This window comes from Condylura cristata, unplaced genomic scaffold, assembly GCF_000260355.1.
Source record: "Condylura cristata isolate star-nosed mole 26May11 unplaced genomic scaffold, ConCri1.0 scaffold00002, whole genome shotgun sequence".
NCBI lineage: Eukaryota > Metazoa > Chordata > Mammalia > Eulipotyphla > Talpidae > Condylura > Condylura cristata.
This window is the reverse complement of record NW_004567103.1, coordinates 8741478-8757255: the sequence shown is the minus strand read 5'-3', so window position 1 is coordinate 8757255 and position 15778 is coordinate 8741478. Positions and strand designations below refer to the sequence as shown.

Here is a 15778-nt window from a genome sequence, read left to right as displayed (position 1 = left end):
GGAATTCTTGATGCTGAGGCCTAAACCTGCAGTTTGATTCTATTTACCTTCCACATTGGAACAGCTGACTCCACAGTACGTGGCAGTAATGGATTCTACCACAAAAGGGAAGTAGATGGGAAGAGTCCAGCTTCTCACAGGACTGATGGAACTCCTAAGGGCACACAGGAGAGTTAGCACCTGAAAACACTAGGGCCTCAGAGCAAAATCTCTGATTTTTCAGAGCTGCCTTCATAAAGAATTGTACACAGCTATTCTAATCTTGATTTACTCAAGAATGAAGGCTTGGAAGAAAGTGCCCATTCAGCCAAAATCAGATCCTATAACCACTTCTCAGAAACACCAGGAGGAAGAAGGGGTTTCCTGGACCTCTCAGCTCTGAGGGTGGAGGCATGAACAAGGCATTACCCTCCCAGAAAAGACAGAGCAGAAGAGGTCACTCTCCCAGGAAAAAGGGGAGGACCATGGGAACTGGGTGTTAGATAGTCAAAGGATGCCACATTCCATCCAATGAATTTATTTAAGGCCTATCATAATTCTAGTCCTGGCAACCTCAAAGATCAATGCTTTCTCTAGATGTGGCATGCTGCCACCCTTTTCTGTATGTTTGTTTATTCCACAAAATTTTTGTCTAAAAAACGTTCTTGTAACAAGGCCTTGTCTTTATACCCTTCGCCACGGTGTAAATCAACGGCCTACTTTCTGTGTTAGACCATTATTTAAAAAATCTGTTCCAATGTACTAATGAGGAACCATTATCTGAGTGCTGTTTTTCAGCCGCCCTGGTTCCTCCTTGGCATGACTACCGTCATCTCTTGGCCTAAATAAATTTTCTCCCTAATGATGCCTGAGTGCTTATAGCCTAGCCTTTTCAGCAAAGGCAATTATTTTAAAACTCAAATATGTCTTTCTGGCCTTCCAGTTTCTAGCAAGGGCTAGGGCTTCTAGAAAACTACTTGCTTTAGAGAAAGTAAATAAGATATAAAGTCTAATCATTTAGTTAATCTTATTATAAATGATCAACATAAAGAAAAAGCACATTTTTATTGTTCCTTAGAAGCACAATTAAGAATCTAAGTTTCTTTTCCTTTAACTTCTGAATAAGAAAACTTTGCAGTCCCCAAGGCTAAAGTCTCAGGAATCGTGACTTAACCTGCTTGTATAACACCCTGCAGAACTGTGACTCATCCCTGTCTTTATTTCATGCTGTGAGTCCTTAAGAAAGTACAAGTTGGTCAATAGAGCTCATTTGGGTAAAGGATTAGAAAACCAACCTAATCTGAAGCCAATATAACCACAGTTTTTATCAGCTTTCTTTTGCTTCCTTAATATCTACTACTCATAGGGAGTTGGCTTATTATTTCAGTTGTTGGGACAACATTTAACCACCTTAGGCATTACTATTGGGGGAGAGGGTATCCAGATTTTATTAAGGTATCAGTCTCCACTGTGTATTTTGTATTTGCTATCCTAAACTAGTGGAAAACAATCATTCCTTCACCAGAAGCATTTGCAATTTTAGGGAATAATTTTTGAAGGAAGGGATGGGAGCCATATATATCAGCAGAAGGTTTCGGGCAATCAAAAGAGAACAGAATGATACTTCAGCTATTTGGTTTGTTTATACCATCCTCATCCCAGGAAGCATTCATGGTGCTTCTGTGACTAATAGCCAGGATCCTTCGATGGGGAGTTCCACCAATCATTCCTAATTGGCAACCAGGATTGAATAGCCGCCTCTGAGAGAATTATTTCCACATTGAAACAAATAGCCCATATGCTAGACCTGGACAAGTTTGCAAAGCTCTGCTACTGTGGGGCTCCTTCCTGTCAGCTTCCCTCAGGGACAGATAAGCAAAAAAGCAGCAAAAGCAACCATGTTCAACATTCTCAAAGGACCTGCTCTCACCAGTAACCTAAATAGATATTATCTTAGTTTTGTTATCTTATAAAAACATGCCACAGCATATTTTTAATTTTATGATCTGTAGATTATGAATTATTCTCATTCTATAAATATGTGGAATAATTTTCAAATGAGTTTTGGGATCATTTATGTTTCAACTCCAATTCTGCTTTTCCAGCTTACTTTAGTGTTTGGGTACCTGTTGCTGAGAATGATTCCCTGGTGACTTGTGGCCCTGAGGTTTATGCCACGTTGGTCAATGGAAGATGGAATGTGGGGAAGCACTTCTATGGGATAGCTCGGGGAAGGCATCCACTACAAAATGGCCTAACCCTGCGTTGTGTTACAGAACAACAATGTCGACTATTCCCAGCAAGGTGGCAAATCACATTCAATACCAGTAGACTTTCAGGTCTATTATTTCTAAAAACTAATCTAACCCTTGATTGTATCTCAAACTGAGCAAGATGGTCTCATGAAGGCACCTGAAATTAGACTGAACCTAGATATGGTACCACAAACTAGTACTTGAACATTACAATGTGTTCCACATACATTATCTCATTTGATACTCTCAAATCATTTGATTCTCTCAAATCATATGACATTATTCAAATCAGCTATCATTATAGACAAGGGAATTGAGTCGCTGGTCATCACGGCTAGGGATGTACATATTACATATATAAATATAATCACCTATTAAGAGAACCATTAACAGAGCAAGTGAAAATATACAAAAATTATAAGCAACTCTAATATTTGGGAACATGTACATAATTGGAAATTGCTTCTTTATCTCAGCTTACTTCAATTCCAAAAGCATAATCTCTTTCTATCTCTATTTAATTTTTGAAATGTTCTACTTATATAACTATAAAAGAACAATTCTAGAACTTTATGCATACTTCTATCAGAGGGTCAGTATTCTGAAATACAGCAAATGTATCTGGATCTTGTGAACCCTAGCTAATGCTTTCAAAATAGCTATAACATATTACATTTTGTTTACAAGATTAGGGCTCCTCAATAACATTCCACAGAGGAATTTCCTTGTGTTTGAAAACTTATGAAAAGGCTAAGATCTTGGCAAAGTCAATTCACCCACACATGAGATCTGCTGATCCACTTCAACACTTGTGGGGAAGAATTTCTTTGACTAAAGAACTCTGCGGAGATCTGGAAATAGACCTTAGTGACTCCAAACAGTTGTTTAAACATATATAGTCTGTATAAGTAAGATCTCAGCACCATTTCTCATGCTATGAGTGGGGGATGTTTTTAAAATAAAGGGATGCTCATTCTGCACCCCAGCTGAAGGCATTTTAGCTTAATCCATGGAGACGGTTTATCAGTACAGAAAATTCATGAAGTACAACTAGTTTACCTTGTTTCCTCTAAAAATCCCACAGTGAGAATCTGTCATTTGTTCTGGGCTTGCTCAGGAAGTTCACCAGCCAACACAGCCTGTCAGACTTAGCAAAGACGGTGGCAACAGCAGCCCCAGCCAGGGTTAAGACACAAGATACACAGAGTGACAGTACCTGCTGGTCAAGGAGGCAAGAGCTGAGAAGACCTGCCTCCCCCTGGCCCTTCCACTCTCCATCTTTGACAGCGCAGAGGGTCCTATCTAGCTCTATCCCCAGTCAAAAGTCTGCTGAACCCTAAAATCTCAGGATGCAAGGTTCCCTACCACTGACCTTGGTGTCTGTCATAGCGTAGAGGTATGAAAACCTCCTCCTCCCATGGTGCAGGTGTTTCCTCCCCTGACTTTGCTGCCAAGAGGCCCAGATTTTACCCAGATCACCGCTCAACTGGCACCACCTGGGTCACATGTGATAACAAATATTCCTCAGGAAGAAGTCTCCAGCTAATGTTATTCAAAGATGGGAAGTCACAAGCTGGAGTCTCCAAAGCCCTGAGTGGTAGCCTGGCACCAGAACTGGGACCCCTGGTTTTCCTGGGCACACCTGCTTCCCCAGGAGACTCCAGCAGCCCCCTGGTTGTCTGGTTGTCTGACATTTACTGCTTCCAAAGGAGTGAGTCCAGTAAGCTTTCCAGGGCTATGCCTCCTTCGTCAACTGCCAGGCAAGCATTTCAAACACTTCCTGCAGCACAGGAAAAGAACAATTCCAAAGAGTGGAAGGAGTAAAGGGCCAGATTTTGGTCTAGAGTTGCAGATTGAAAAATACATCCCCATATAAATAGCAAGGTTAACAGGCACTGGTAATTGCCACACCTTAGAGACTCCTATTCATATTTTAAAGTCAAACCCAGCTGCCTAATCACCTCTTTTTCAATTAGCTATTGACTGCTAGGAGTTTAGACAGAGTACATTTTGTTCAAGCAGACCTAGTAGATTGAATGCTATTGAGAGAGAAGAGGAGCAAGATGAAGATAGAAGGGGGAATTGAGAGGGGAAGGAGAGAGTACAGGGGTGAGGAGGGAAGGGGAGAAAAGAGGAGAGAGACAAAGAGGAAGATTTTAGGGAGAATAGTCATTCATATATCCTACCATTAATTGGTAGCTTGTAAAGTTACCAAAAAGCGAAATACAGAGTATCATCTAATTTCTAGATTCAAATGCCACACATGCCCTTCACTCTATGTGACTGCATTTGTTACCATCAGTTACAACCTGCCCATTGTGGTAAGAGATTTGCTCCTACAATCCCAATATAATCTCAGTTAATCACCATAACAGTCCTCTAAATACATGTCATTGTAACCTGATTGTAAAGAAGAAAATGTGAAATAACTCTGTTCTCACACAGTAATTCAGAATTAAATCCAGATGGGATTGAAGCCAAATGTACCTTTTAAACCAGCCCGCTGTACCTTACCCAGAAATAAGTTTGATAATCAGATAATCTCTGAAATAGTACATCACTGGTTACCTTTATAAGCAATTATCCTCATTACTTGTCCCGGTTCTTAAGGAAAATCTTAGTGCCTATTAAGAACATTGCACTCCAGTTTACCACAGAATGAGTTCCTGAGTAAATAAATAGAAGACAACATTATTTCCTGGACAAAGTACAGCTTTATTGGCACCAAGAACTTGCTGTAACACCATCACCATGATGTGAAGATGTGTCATTTCAAAAATGAATCGCGGACATCAAGTTCTACTTGTGACCCAGAGAAGGCAACAGAGCTGCACAAGCCCTAGCTGATTTGCCACATACATACAACACCTATGTCCGTAGGTTTCAATGAAGTTTTGCATTTAAGGCTTTAAAGTGCTTCAGATTTGATAATTATCTGACCAGTGAGTATTCAGGACAGAGAACCCATAATTCCTTGCACACTAGTCTCCAGGCTAATGGCTCCTCAGCAGTGAGGCCCAGACACACTGTGGTGTGAAGGGTTTGCCTTTTATTATGAGCCAGCGCTTGAGTCGGTTACTCTGGCAAGACTCAGAGCATCTGGGGCAAGACTTAGTACATCTCTTCTGGTCCAGTTCTAGGACCTCTTAGAATATCCCTAGTAGAGTCATACAAGTAACTCAACACTCTGGGAAGAGGGCCACCTCGGGTCAGGAGGACCTTTGTGACAGCCAGATCTGCTGACAGATGACATTGATGGCTTGACACTTAAAATGTGTGTGACAGCCTCTTCCAACCCAAGGTTGGCTCAATCCAATCAAGACCTTAAGATGAAGGTAAACCCAGGTCATTTGGGGCAGTCCAGAATCTTCTGAGCCAAGGCAGTGAGACTGGTTCCCAGCCCTGAGAACTCCCCAGGACAGTGTCTTCACCCGGCACCCAGTCCCTCTGGTCCTTATTTCGCATCAGTGAAATGAAGAAATTACTGTCCTAAAATGTTTTGTCAGGCTCACATGAAATAATGAGCAAAAAATGCTTTTGATAGAATTATATACTTTGGTTTCTGGTCTGGCATGTGAGAAGCTTAGAAGTTGCTGTTCTAGCTGGAGCATTGCTGGCTGACACTGCTGAGCTCACTTAATGTCTTGTCTTCATTTTGTGGAATAATGTGGTAAATGATAGTGCTGTTACCTGAACAGGGCTTCAAAGTCACCCCTGCAGGCCTTACCTTCCTGAGGTCAGGTGAATTCTGGGGATCTACATTGTTCTTCCAATAGGGCATGGAACAATCTAATAAATTTGCCTGTGGGTTCTAAAGACTATAGAGTGTTTGCCACCCACCTCTGGTTCTTAGATGATGGGGTCATCATTGATGAGCACAGATCTCTGTGTAGAGCCACACTTTTCTGCTAGGTGGATCAGTAGGGAATAGCTATTGGTAGCAGTCATTGTTTCTGGAGCATTCTGAAGTAGATGCTTGGATCAAAGTGCCCAAACTTATTCCAACTTATAATGAGGAAAACCAGGCTCAGCCACCTGTTGTTTATTCATAAATTAATCCTAGATTATATTTATTATATTTAGTACATAGCCTTCAGCTCATGAATCCTGTATTTGTCAACACTTTCATTAAAGTGTTTTTGGAGATGGAAAAAAGAAAGTTTCTAATCTGTCCTGATAAGAGAAAAGTAAATAAAGTGAAAAATCCACAACTCTTCTTACATCTATAAGACAAATAGGTCACAGGAGAAACCAGTGTCTCCCAAACTGGAGTACAGAAAAATTACGTGTTACCTGAGTAGGTAGCCCACTAGCTAATACTGCCACAGGAGCTAATTTAGGGAGACCTCAGCTGAATTTGGGTGGCTTAGTGCAAAGAAGTCTGACAGATCAAAATTTTAGAGCCCCCAGTCTGGGGTGGGGGGGTACTCCAAATTCTCATGAGTTTTGCCCTCTACTTTTCTACCACATTCTCACAGAGCATATGCATGAAATCTCACGCTCCCGGCAAGGGAAAAGGAAAATCAACAATTCAGAAATACACCAGAGTATTTTGTTCTTCTACCAAGGTAATACTAGGTCACCAGAGCCTAACCTGCTGGGATTCCAGCACAGGCCTGCTGCCTGGGTAAACGATGGCAGCTGACTCCAGCCCTCCTTGTTCGGGAAAGAAAATACCCAAATTCAGGTCTTCTACTCAGCCGATATGTGAGAAGGAAAGGACAAGCCACAGGCTGGGAGACAATCTTTGCAAAAGTCACATTTGGTGAAAGACAGTTATCTAGACGGCTCGTACAAGTGCAACATAAGAAAACAGCGGGTCATGATGAGACAACGGGCTGAAGACGTCAACCGAAGACACAGTAAACCAGCCGCAGCAAAGACAGCCAGATTATATGTTCTCAGGAAAATGCAAATTCAAGTAACAGTGTGATGTTTGTAGGTGACTCCACACTGAGTAGAGGGGCCCAAGTCCAAAACAGGGGTGACACCAGATGCCAACAAGGACGTGCAACACAAGGAGCTAGATTTGTTATTGCTGGGGAAGCAAAGAGGTGCAGTCACTTCGGAACAGTTTTGGGAGGTTCTTATAAAATAAAACATGCCCTTGTCATCTAACCTAGCAGCTTGCTCCTTGTTGTTTACCCAAAGGACCTGAAAACTTAGGTCCACACAAAAATTTACACACAGATATTGATTTCATTTGATTCACAATTGCCAAAATTTGAAAACTGAAATATTCTTTAAAAAAAAAAAGATTTATTTATTTATTCATACAGAACTGGGGTACACGCCAGAGATGTGGAGGGTGAGAGGCTTCACCAGAGATAGAATGGGGAGCAGAACAGGCAGATCGATGAAGCACACTGCTGAGGGGAGCAGTGGGCAGGTCAGGAGAGGTCTGCCGCACCATGTGGTCACCTCCGGGGGAGGCGGGGATCGAACTCATGCTGCAGTGGCTTTAGCTTCTCAGTGCTGTGCTTTAACCCGCTGCACCACCAAGGAGGGCCCACAACTGAAATATTCCTTAGTGGATGATGCATACACTACAGTATAGCTAGATAATGAAGTATAATTCAGTGCTAAAAAAAATGAGGTATCAAGCCATGAAAAGATCTGGAGGAATTTGAAATGCATATTAAATGAAAGAAGACTGCCTCATCACAGCCTCTGTGATTCCTACAATATGATGTTTTTGGAAAGGCAAAATGTAGAGAAGTTAGGGGCTAGCACGAGAGGAAGAGTGGCTTGAAGGGGATTGTCATTCTGCCTGAACTAGAATGGTAGATGTACACCATTATAGCTTTGTCCAAAGCTATAAATTGGACAATACCAAGAGTGAGTCCGAATGCAAGCTACAGCGGGAGGTGATGCTTTGTGTCAGCGTAGTTTCATCAAATGCGCCATCCTGTTGCAGGTCGTTGATATGGAGAACGGCAGTGTATGCGTGGGGGTGTGGGCTCTATGGGAAAACTCTGTCCTTCCCCAGTTCTGCTGTCAAACTGAAACTGCTCCAAGATATAAGCTTTTTAAAATCTCACATTCTAGGTGTAGGCCATTGGTATTTGATATTTGCTGTTTCTGGCCATGGGACCACCCCCATAAAGGTGGTCTCTGCTCAGCTGGAACATTCTGAAAACTCATGATATTCTTCTATCATCACAACTACATGCAAAGAACCGAAATCCATTCACTGACTCTAGGTAACGCATCTCTGGTTTTTGGAGGAGCAGCTTTTCATCTGTCTGCCACTGTGCAAGTATATCAGGTAACTTTTACATTTTTACATTTTGCAGGAGCAGACTCCTACATACATAAGAGCAACTTACTGTTGTACACACACACAGGACTTTCTCTCCCACTCAAGAAAGTAAGTGGGTGGAAGTGAAACCTTCTTATCAGACGTTTAAAAGGGAGCAATTAAGAATTGTTAACAGCCCTCCCTGGTGGCGCGGGGGTTGAAGTGAGCTCACACTCTGAAGCCAGCCATAGCCCCTTCAGCATGAAATCGATCCCCAGCCAGGGAGGTGACCTGTACAGCACAGCAGATCTCTCCTGTCTCACCTTCAGCAGTGTCCTTCGTCAGTCAGCCTGTTCTGCTCCCCACTCTGTCTCTGGTGAAGCCTCTCACGGCCCCTGCACCTTCGACCTGTACTCCAGTTTTGTATGCATACATGAATTTTTTTTTAAAAAGAGTTATTAATAGCAAATTACTTGGGATGCTACTGTCTTATTAACCCTTAGGTAAGATCTCTGTGCTAGAGAATAAATTAAACTTTCCTGGTTTGGAAATTCAACTGTTCCTTTCTGATTATGAAACCTAAAGACGAATTTAATGCTTGCCTACAGTAATTAGACTCAGGTTTTCCTGCCATTTTCATCTTAGCCTCCTCTCATGCTTCTATAATTATTTAAATAACTTACAATATACTCATTTCATAGCAAACAACTAGGAATTTTTTTTTTAAAAGCTGGATTGTAAACCATATGTGACTAAGACATTTATTAGGTGGTCCTCTGGTTTTATAATCCTAGGAGTTCATTTGCTGTACAGTGAAAATCATGATATTGAGCTGTAGAAATGGCTACATTGAAACTTTCCACTCAGTGTGTTTAGGATAGAGAAACATGAAACATTTTTTCATATGCAATATGAATGTGAAAAAAGTGACATTTTTCAATTACTTTGAGAACAATGAAAGGAAGTAATAACACCTTCCCAATATGAGAAAGAATAAAGTGTGTGCTTTTCACTATATTTATATTGTAACTATTAAGTATGTCCCATATAGCTTCTCATGGAACTGTAAATATCTCCTAGGGATCATCCAAACTTGAGTTTTTTAAATGCAGTATCTCTTCTATTAGGAGTGACAGAAAATATCAAATAGTAACTTTGAAGATCTAGAAATTATTCTGCTTGGTTTCCACATCTAAGAAAGGCAAAAATCTAGAAGCAAAACATAGGAAATATTTTACTATGTGCATGGTGACCAAGAGAAAAATCACGATAATAATCATGTAGCAAAATGGGTCTCCCTGTTCAGTTATGCTGCAGTTACTCATTTGCAAAAATGTCCCCAACTCCCATTCATCCCATCACCAGATGTTCTGAAGTTCTTCCAGCTAAGTCAAGTGTCCCCAGGGACAGTGGGCAGACAGAGGCGGGAAGAAGAGACTGGAGGGTCAGGAAGAATAAGGAAGGGAGGAGCCATGATTGGATTTCAGCTTCAGCAGGTGCAAACGGCATGTGGTGTAGCCGGAAGGAGATGTAATCAGACCGGAGTTAGGGTTATGGCCAGCGTGATGGTAACATAACTTGGCAGAGAATCTGGGCTAGCTTTTAACTTGGCTTGGTCAAGTAAATGTGGAAGAAAAAAAAGTCTGTTCTAGGCCAAAATCTCCCTTCTCTATTCTCCCTCTTGCTCTTCTGCCTTTGTCTGGGGCAGAGATAACACAAGGACAAGATAACATATAAAGCAGAGTGGAGTTGTGAGATGAGACACTCCTATACCTGTCCCACCTGATCACACACACACACACCAACAAGCCCAGATGAGCTCAACGGACCTGCCGACATATAAACTCATAAGCAAAAACAAATTGTGTGTCTTGGCTATTCACACCAGCGAAGAGGTAGGAATGGCAGATATCATTACAGTGACTTCTGATTTCAAGAATTAAGGCAATATTGTTGACTAATTTCCTAGAGTTTGAGGTAAGCTGCAACAAACTCTGATCTTCTAACTCCAAGCATAGGACCTAAATTAAAACATGTAAATACAATAAGAACTTTCATTGACAGTACTCCCAATGCCAGTAAAATAACACATTTTACTTCAAACATAGACCTAATCTTTTAATGAAAGGGATAACTTTGACTTCCAAAGGGATTATTTAATTATCATGTTATGTATTATATATTTATATATAAATATACAGTTTAGCTATATAATTATATATTTAGTGTTTATGTATAAATATTATATAATATATAATTTATAATTTAACATATAAATAATATATATGATATATAAAATGTATCAATTATATAAATATATAATTTATAAAATGTTGAGAAATATTTCCTCCATTCTTTAAGATACATAGATCATGCCCCCGGGGTGGGGCAAAGGATAGGACAAAGCACTGCAGACTGGCCACAGCCACTTCACTGTGAGTTCAATCCCCACCCCGGAGGTGACCCACATGTTACAGCAGACCTCTCCTGACCTGCCCCCTGCTCCCCTCAGCAGTGTACTCCATCCATCTGCATGTTCTGCTCCCCACTCTGTCTCAGGTGAATCCTCTCACCGCCCCTGCACCCCTAGCCTGTACCCCAGTTCTGTATGTATAAATAAATAAATCTTTTTAAAAAATACATAGATCATTTATGCAAATTATACAGCAGGGATTCTCAGTGCTGATGCACCTGGCCATGAGCCAGGGAAAAGTTTTTGAAACAATGCATTCTACCTTTTGGGATCATGATCATCAAAAATGAAATACTATGCTGGATGGATCATGGCTATTACCAGGCATGAAGGCGACCATGCATTTTTATGTATTACCTTTAACCATCAGGTAAATGATATGCTAATATACTTCCAAAAGTGTGAATGAAATGCTGTGTTTCAGAGCAGAGAACACCAATCAGGACAAATGATACCCTAAGGCAGAGCATGATCTTTCTCATAAAAAATGCACCATCTGCTATTAGTTTAGCACCACAAAGCTCCTTAAAGACTGGAAGTCAGAGTGAAGTGTCTTGGCAAATAGATATGAGCACTTAGGACTTAGTTGGACAGATCAGTTTTGTTTCAATTATTTCTAATATCATTTCTGGGTGCTGCCTTACCTGTAGGTCACTGAGAGTATGGGGCAGCTTCTCAGAGATGAGGCATGAGAAGGCAGCTCTGAAGCAAGAAGAAGCAAAACACTTGGGGAACTAGATGTTCATTTCCCTGAGGTCTTATGGGTTGAATTATGTCCCCTCAACATTTATGTTTTAGTCTTAACCTCCAGTACCTCAGACTGATTGTATTTGGGGAATTGAATTAAAGTGAAGTCATCAATCAGTGAGGGCTCTAAACTAATATGGCGCTATCCTTGTAAGAGGACATCAGGACACAGATCTAGAAAGGGAAAGCTATAGAAAGACACAGGAAAAAGGCCACCATCTACAAGCTACACACACACTTCCTCTGTCACTAGCGTCCCCTTAGTGATTGTATGTATGGCCCTGGTCAAGACCCCCCATCAAGAAATAAGGCTATTCAATGAATTAAACCCAAGAGTCACTATAGCAAAGGACCCAATGAGCAAATGAGATCCACTGCCAGTCAAGATATACTTATCACTCCAGTTTTGTAATACAGGTTTGAAATTTCATATTAGTACAAACGTGGATTTTTTTTTTTTTTGCTTCCTCTATATTCAAAAAGTGATTATTTCCCCATACTCTAAGCTGGAAAAGTTAGTGGAATTAAAATAAGATTCTAGGGTTTGTTTTAAGCAACTCACAGTGAATTGTTGACACTAAGTCTTCAAGGAAAGACTAAAGAGCAAAGCAATTATGTTGTCTCAATTTTATTGATTTTCCAATTATTTAATATCTATGTAATTTCACAAAAGTCAAGTCCCAAAACCAACCTCAATGCCCACCGGAGGTGAGTAGATAAAGAAATTGCAGAATATATCCTCAGTAGAATACCACTTAACTATTTAATAAGATAAAATAGTGCTTTGGGAGACAAACTAGATGGACCTTGACTTATGTGATTATGTAAGTGAAATAGAAAGTGAGACAGGTACCAAATGGTACCTGTCACTAATGTGTAGAATATAAGTCACCACAAACCCCACCATTTACTGATACATCTTGATAGGTTATAAACCAGACAAATGCCATTAAGCGGAGCCCATGTAGCTCCAGTCCTCACAACCTTCTCCCTCCTCCTCAGGAAGCCAGTGCAGGCACCTGGACACTGTAGCTGTCCCATTCACTCCCTAATGTGACAGACGCTACACCTCCTACCCCACAACCCCAGCGCTGTTTAAGAAGAGAGGGGTGGTTTACTGGACCAGGTGGATATTCTCGTCGGCACGAATGGCGCTACAAACCAGGCCACATCCCAGGTGACAGCAAATTTCCATGAGACAGAGAATATTTAGAAGTGATTATGGCTCTGACTTGGGATTCATCTCCTGGCGATGCCACGGTGCCTTTTTAATTTCCTGACATTTTCAGACACAGGGAAAGAATCCAGCGCTGATGAGTCACCAATATTAATGAGGTTTTGAATCCTCTGTGCTGCAGTGACTGCTTCTCTACGAGTCATTCATGAAAAACATTTTATCAGTACAGCACAGGGGGAAAGTGGTGTCACAATCATCCAGTTACCATTTTTCAGTCAGACCTTGGCTGAGGCTTTGTCGAAGGAGAGTTTGTTTGCCTTGTCTGTTTGAGAAGCTGAAAATGTCTGTTGAGATACTGCCTTGTAGACTATTTCACAGCAGAAAACACCCTCAGATCTTGGCTACAGTGACGCTGCTTTATTACATGAGGAAAGAGAGTTATGTAACACTTGGGTACTATTTGTTCTTCTGGGTTGGGGATTTTGCTTATGGCTTCATCAAAAAAGGAAAAATGAAGTGAAGCATTTGTGTTTAGGGTAACAAACATCATCTCCCAAACATCCACCAAATCTCAGGTATGACGCTGAAGTATTGGAAAAGTTGTGTGGTTCTGAGTTCCAACCTCCAAGTGTATTTTTTTTTAAAGATTTATTTACTTATGCACACAGAACTGGGGTACAGGCCAGAGGAGCAGGGGCGGTGAGAGGATTCACCAAAGACAGAATGGGGAGCAGAACAGGCAGATCGACAAAAAACACTGCTGAGGGGAGCAGCGGGCGGGTCAGGAGAGGTCTGCTACAACATGTGGCTCAGCTCCAGGGCTGGGATCAAACTCTCACTGAAGCGGCTGCGGCCAGCTTGCAGTGCTGCTAACCCGCTGTTCCATCACGAGGTGTATTTTTTTTAAGAGCAGCACCAGTTGGCTCTTGACAATGACCATGAGCTGTTGAACATCCCCTTCATCCCATCTGAAAGTTGTGAGTGCTGCTTATTTCTCTGCAGGTGTGTGGAGGAGCCTCTCAATGTCTTCCACTTCCTGTGCTTTTGAGACTATGAAGAGCCTGGGTTTAGTAAGTCCTCCTTGTGAGTCAACAGAGAACATTTTGACTGAGGAATTTTCTCTTAAATTCTCTCCTCTGAATCATGAGCCTGTACCAAAGTGTTGACTACTTGTTCTCAACTATGAAAGTATTGTAAAATCACTTGGACAGGCTGCTTAAAATGCATATTTTCAAGACACAATCCCAGCAGTTTTTGGATAAAACTCAGGAATCTGGAGTTTAATAAAGACATCGGTGATTCTGAGCCAGCCTGTCCATAGCATGAGCAATCCAAAGCCCCAGTCAGTCCCAGAGCAGTGTCTGGAGTCGTCTTGCCCCAACACAAAGACCGTTTCTCACTCAACACTCCACTCAGCATTTACCATGCAGCCACCACCAGCAGCTACATTTAGAAAAGGGAACGACCTGAACAGGAAGACAGAATTGAGTACACTTCCTGGGACCTCACTCTGGGCAAGTACAGAAACAGGAAGGACACAGAACCTGCAATTGTATGAGGAGTAACTTCCCTCAATGAGCTGCCTCAACAGTGCTCTGCCTGGGGTCCATAGCTCCTCGCTGGAAATAAGCAGTGTCTTCTAGCTCTCGGGTGCACTTCAAGGTCATGTTCACGCTGCAGGTTTAGGCATGGTTGTCTTTCCCAATGTAACCCCCTCAGATGAGTTAAGACTCCCAGGTTACAGGCAACATGGCTTGTCGGACAGGGCAGGATGGTGTTTCTTACTTAAGATGTGTATGGCTATGCAGAGGGTGAACAATGTCACCAACCAATCCCACCTCCACTTCTGCTACATTATCATGTATCGCTGCTGTTTCTCCCATCAGCAACCACTATTGCACAGACAGATTTTCTGCATGCAGAGGGAAACTTGTACTGTACCCACAAACATCACATGATGATGTTTGCGACTACAAGCAAGATTTAACTACATCACCTCTCAGTGAGAGCTCTGACCGGTACTGCGGGAGCCCCGTGCCTACCCCTAAATCAGCTTCTGTGCTCGGCATTTCTTTTCTCTGTTTACCACTATTGAATTATGCCCCAACCTTGATGGGAGGCCGCAGAGGTGAGCAGGGAGGCAGGAGCGAGACCGTGGAGAGTGAAATGAATGGGAGCTGGAATGTTGAAAGCACAGAAACCGTTCTCTACTTTTCCAGTTTTGTTCTTTACACTGGTCATTTTCTGCTCAGTCAATGACACAGGTCAAGTGGAAGTCCCCGAAGATAAATCCTGGCAGACCTCCAGCCTGGCAACCTGCTGTTCTCCCCAAGGTGCCCACATAGCTGGCTCTGCCACAGGAAGTCGTCTGCGTACAAAATGGAATCCCGTTAAGTTAAAATATGAGACCTGCCATCTGTAATAGCACAGTGGGCCTGCAGGGCATTCCCCTTAGTGGAATAGTCAAACAGAAAGAGACCAACACTGTATGGTTGCGCTCAAGTGCTGTGCAGAGAAAGCAAACAGGTGAACTAAAGAAAACAAAAGCAAGCTTTTGAACTCTCAGGCCAATGAAAGAGGAAGGCGGTAGGCAAATTGGGACGGACGGCACAAGGTGTGATGAACTTGATGTCATCTATATCATCGGTTCGCAGGGATGCACACCTGAAACTCATGTGGTGTTATAATGCAATATCACATCAATAAAACAATGATAAATCAATCAAATGCACTAAATTTATCTTTGTACCTTGAGCAATCAGCATATCTTGACACAGCCTCACTGAATTTTCTCCTGATTGGGAAAACCAATATGAAAAATGAGGGGAGCAAGATGGAGGGTTTGCCCCCTGCCAGAGCAGAGCTGGCCTAGACGGCCCATTTCCACAACCCCCCCCCCCCCCCCC

The 15778-nt window shown here is 42.0% G+C and overlaps 1 long non-coding RNA gene across 1 annotated transcript in view; it reads right to left on the bottom strand.

The window, feature by feature from the left end:
• LOC105853728 overlaps positions 1 to 15778 on the bottom strand; it is a 42567-nt gene that overhangs the window by 6977 nt on the left and 19812 nt on the right. The window lies entirely within an intron of this gene.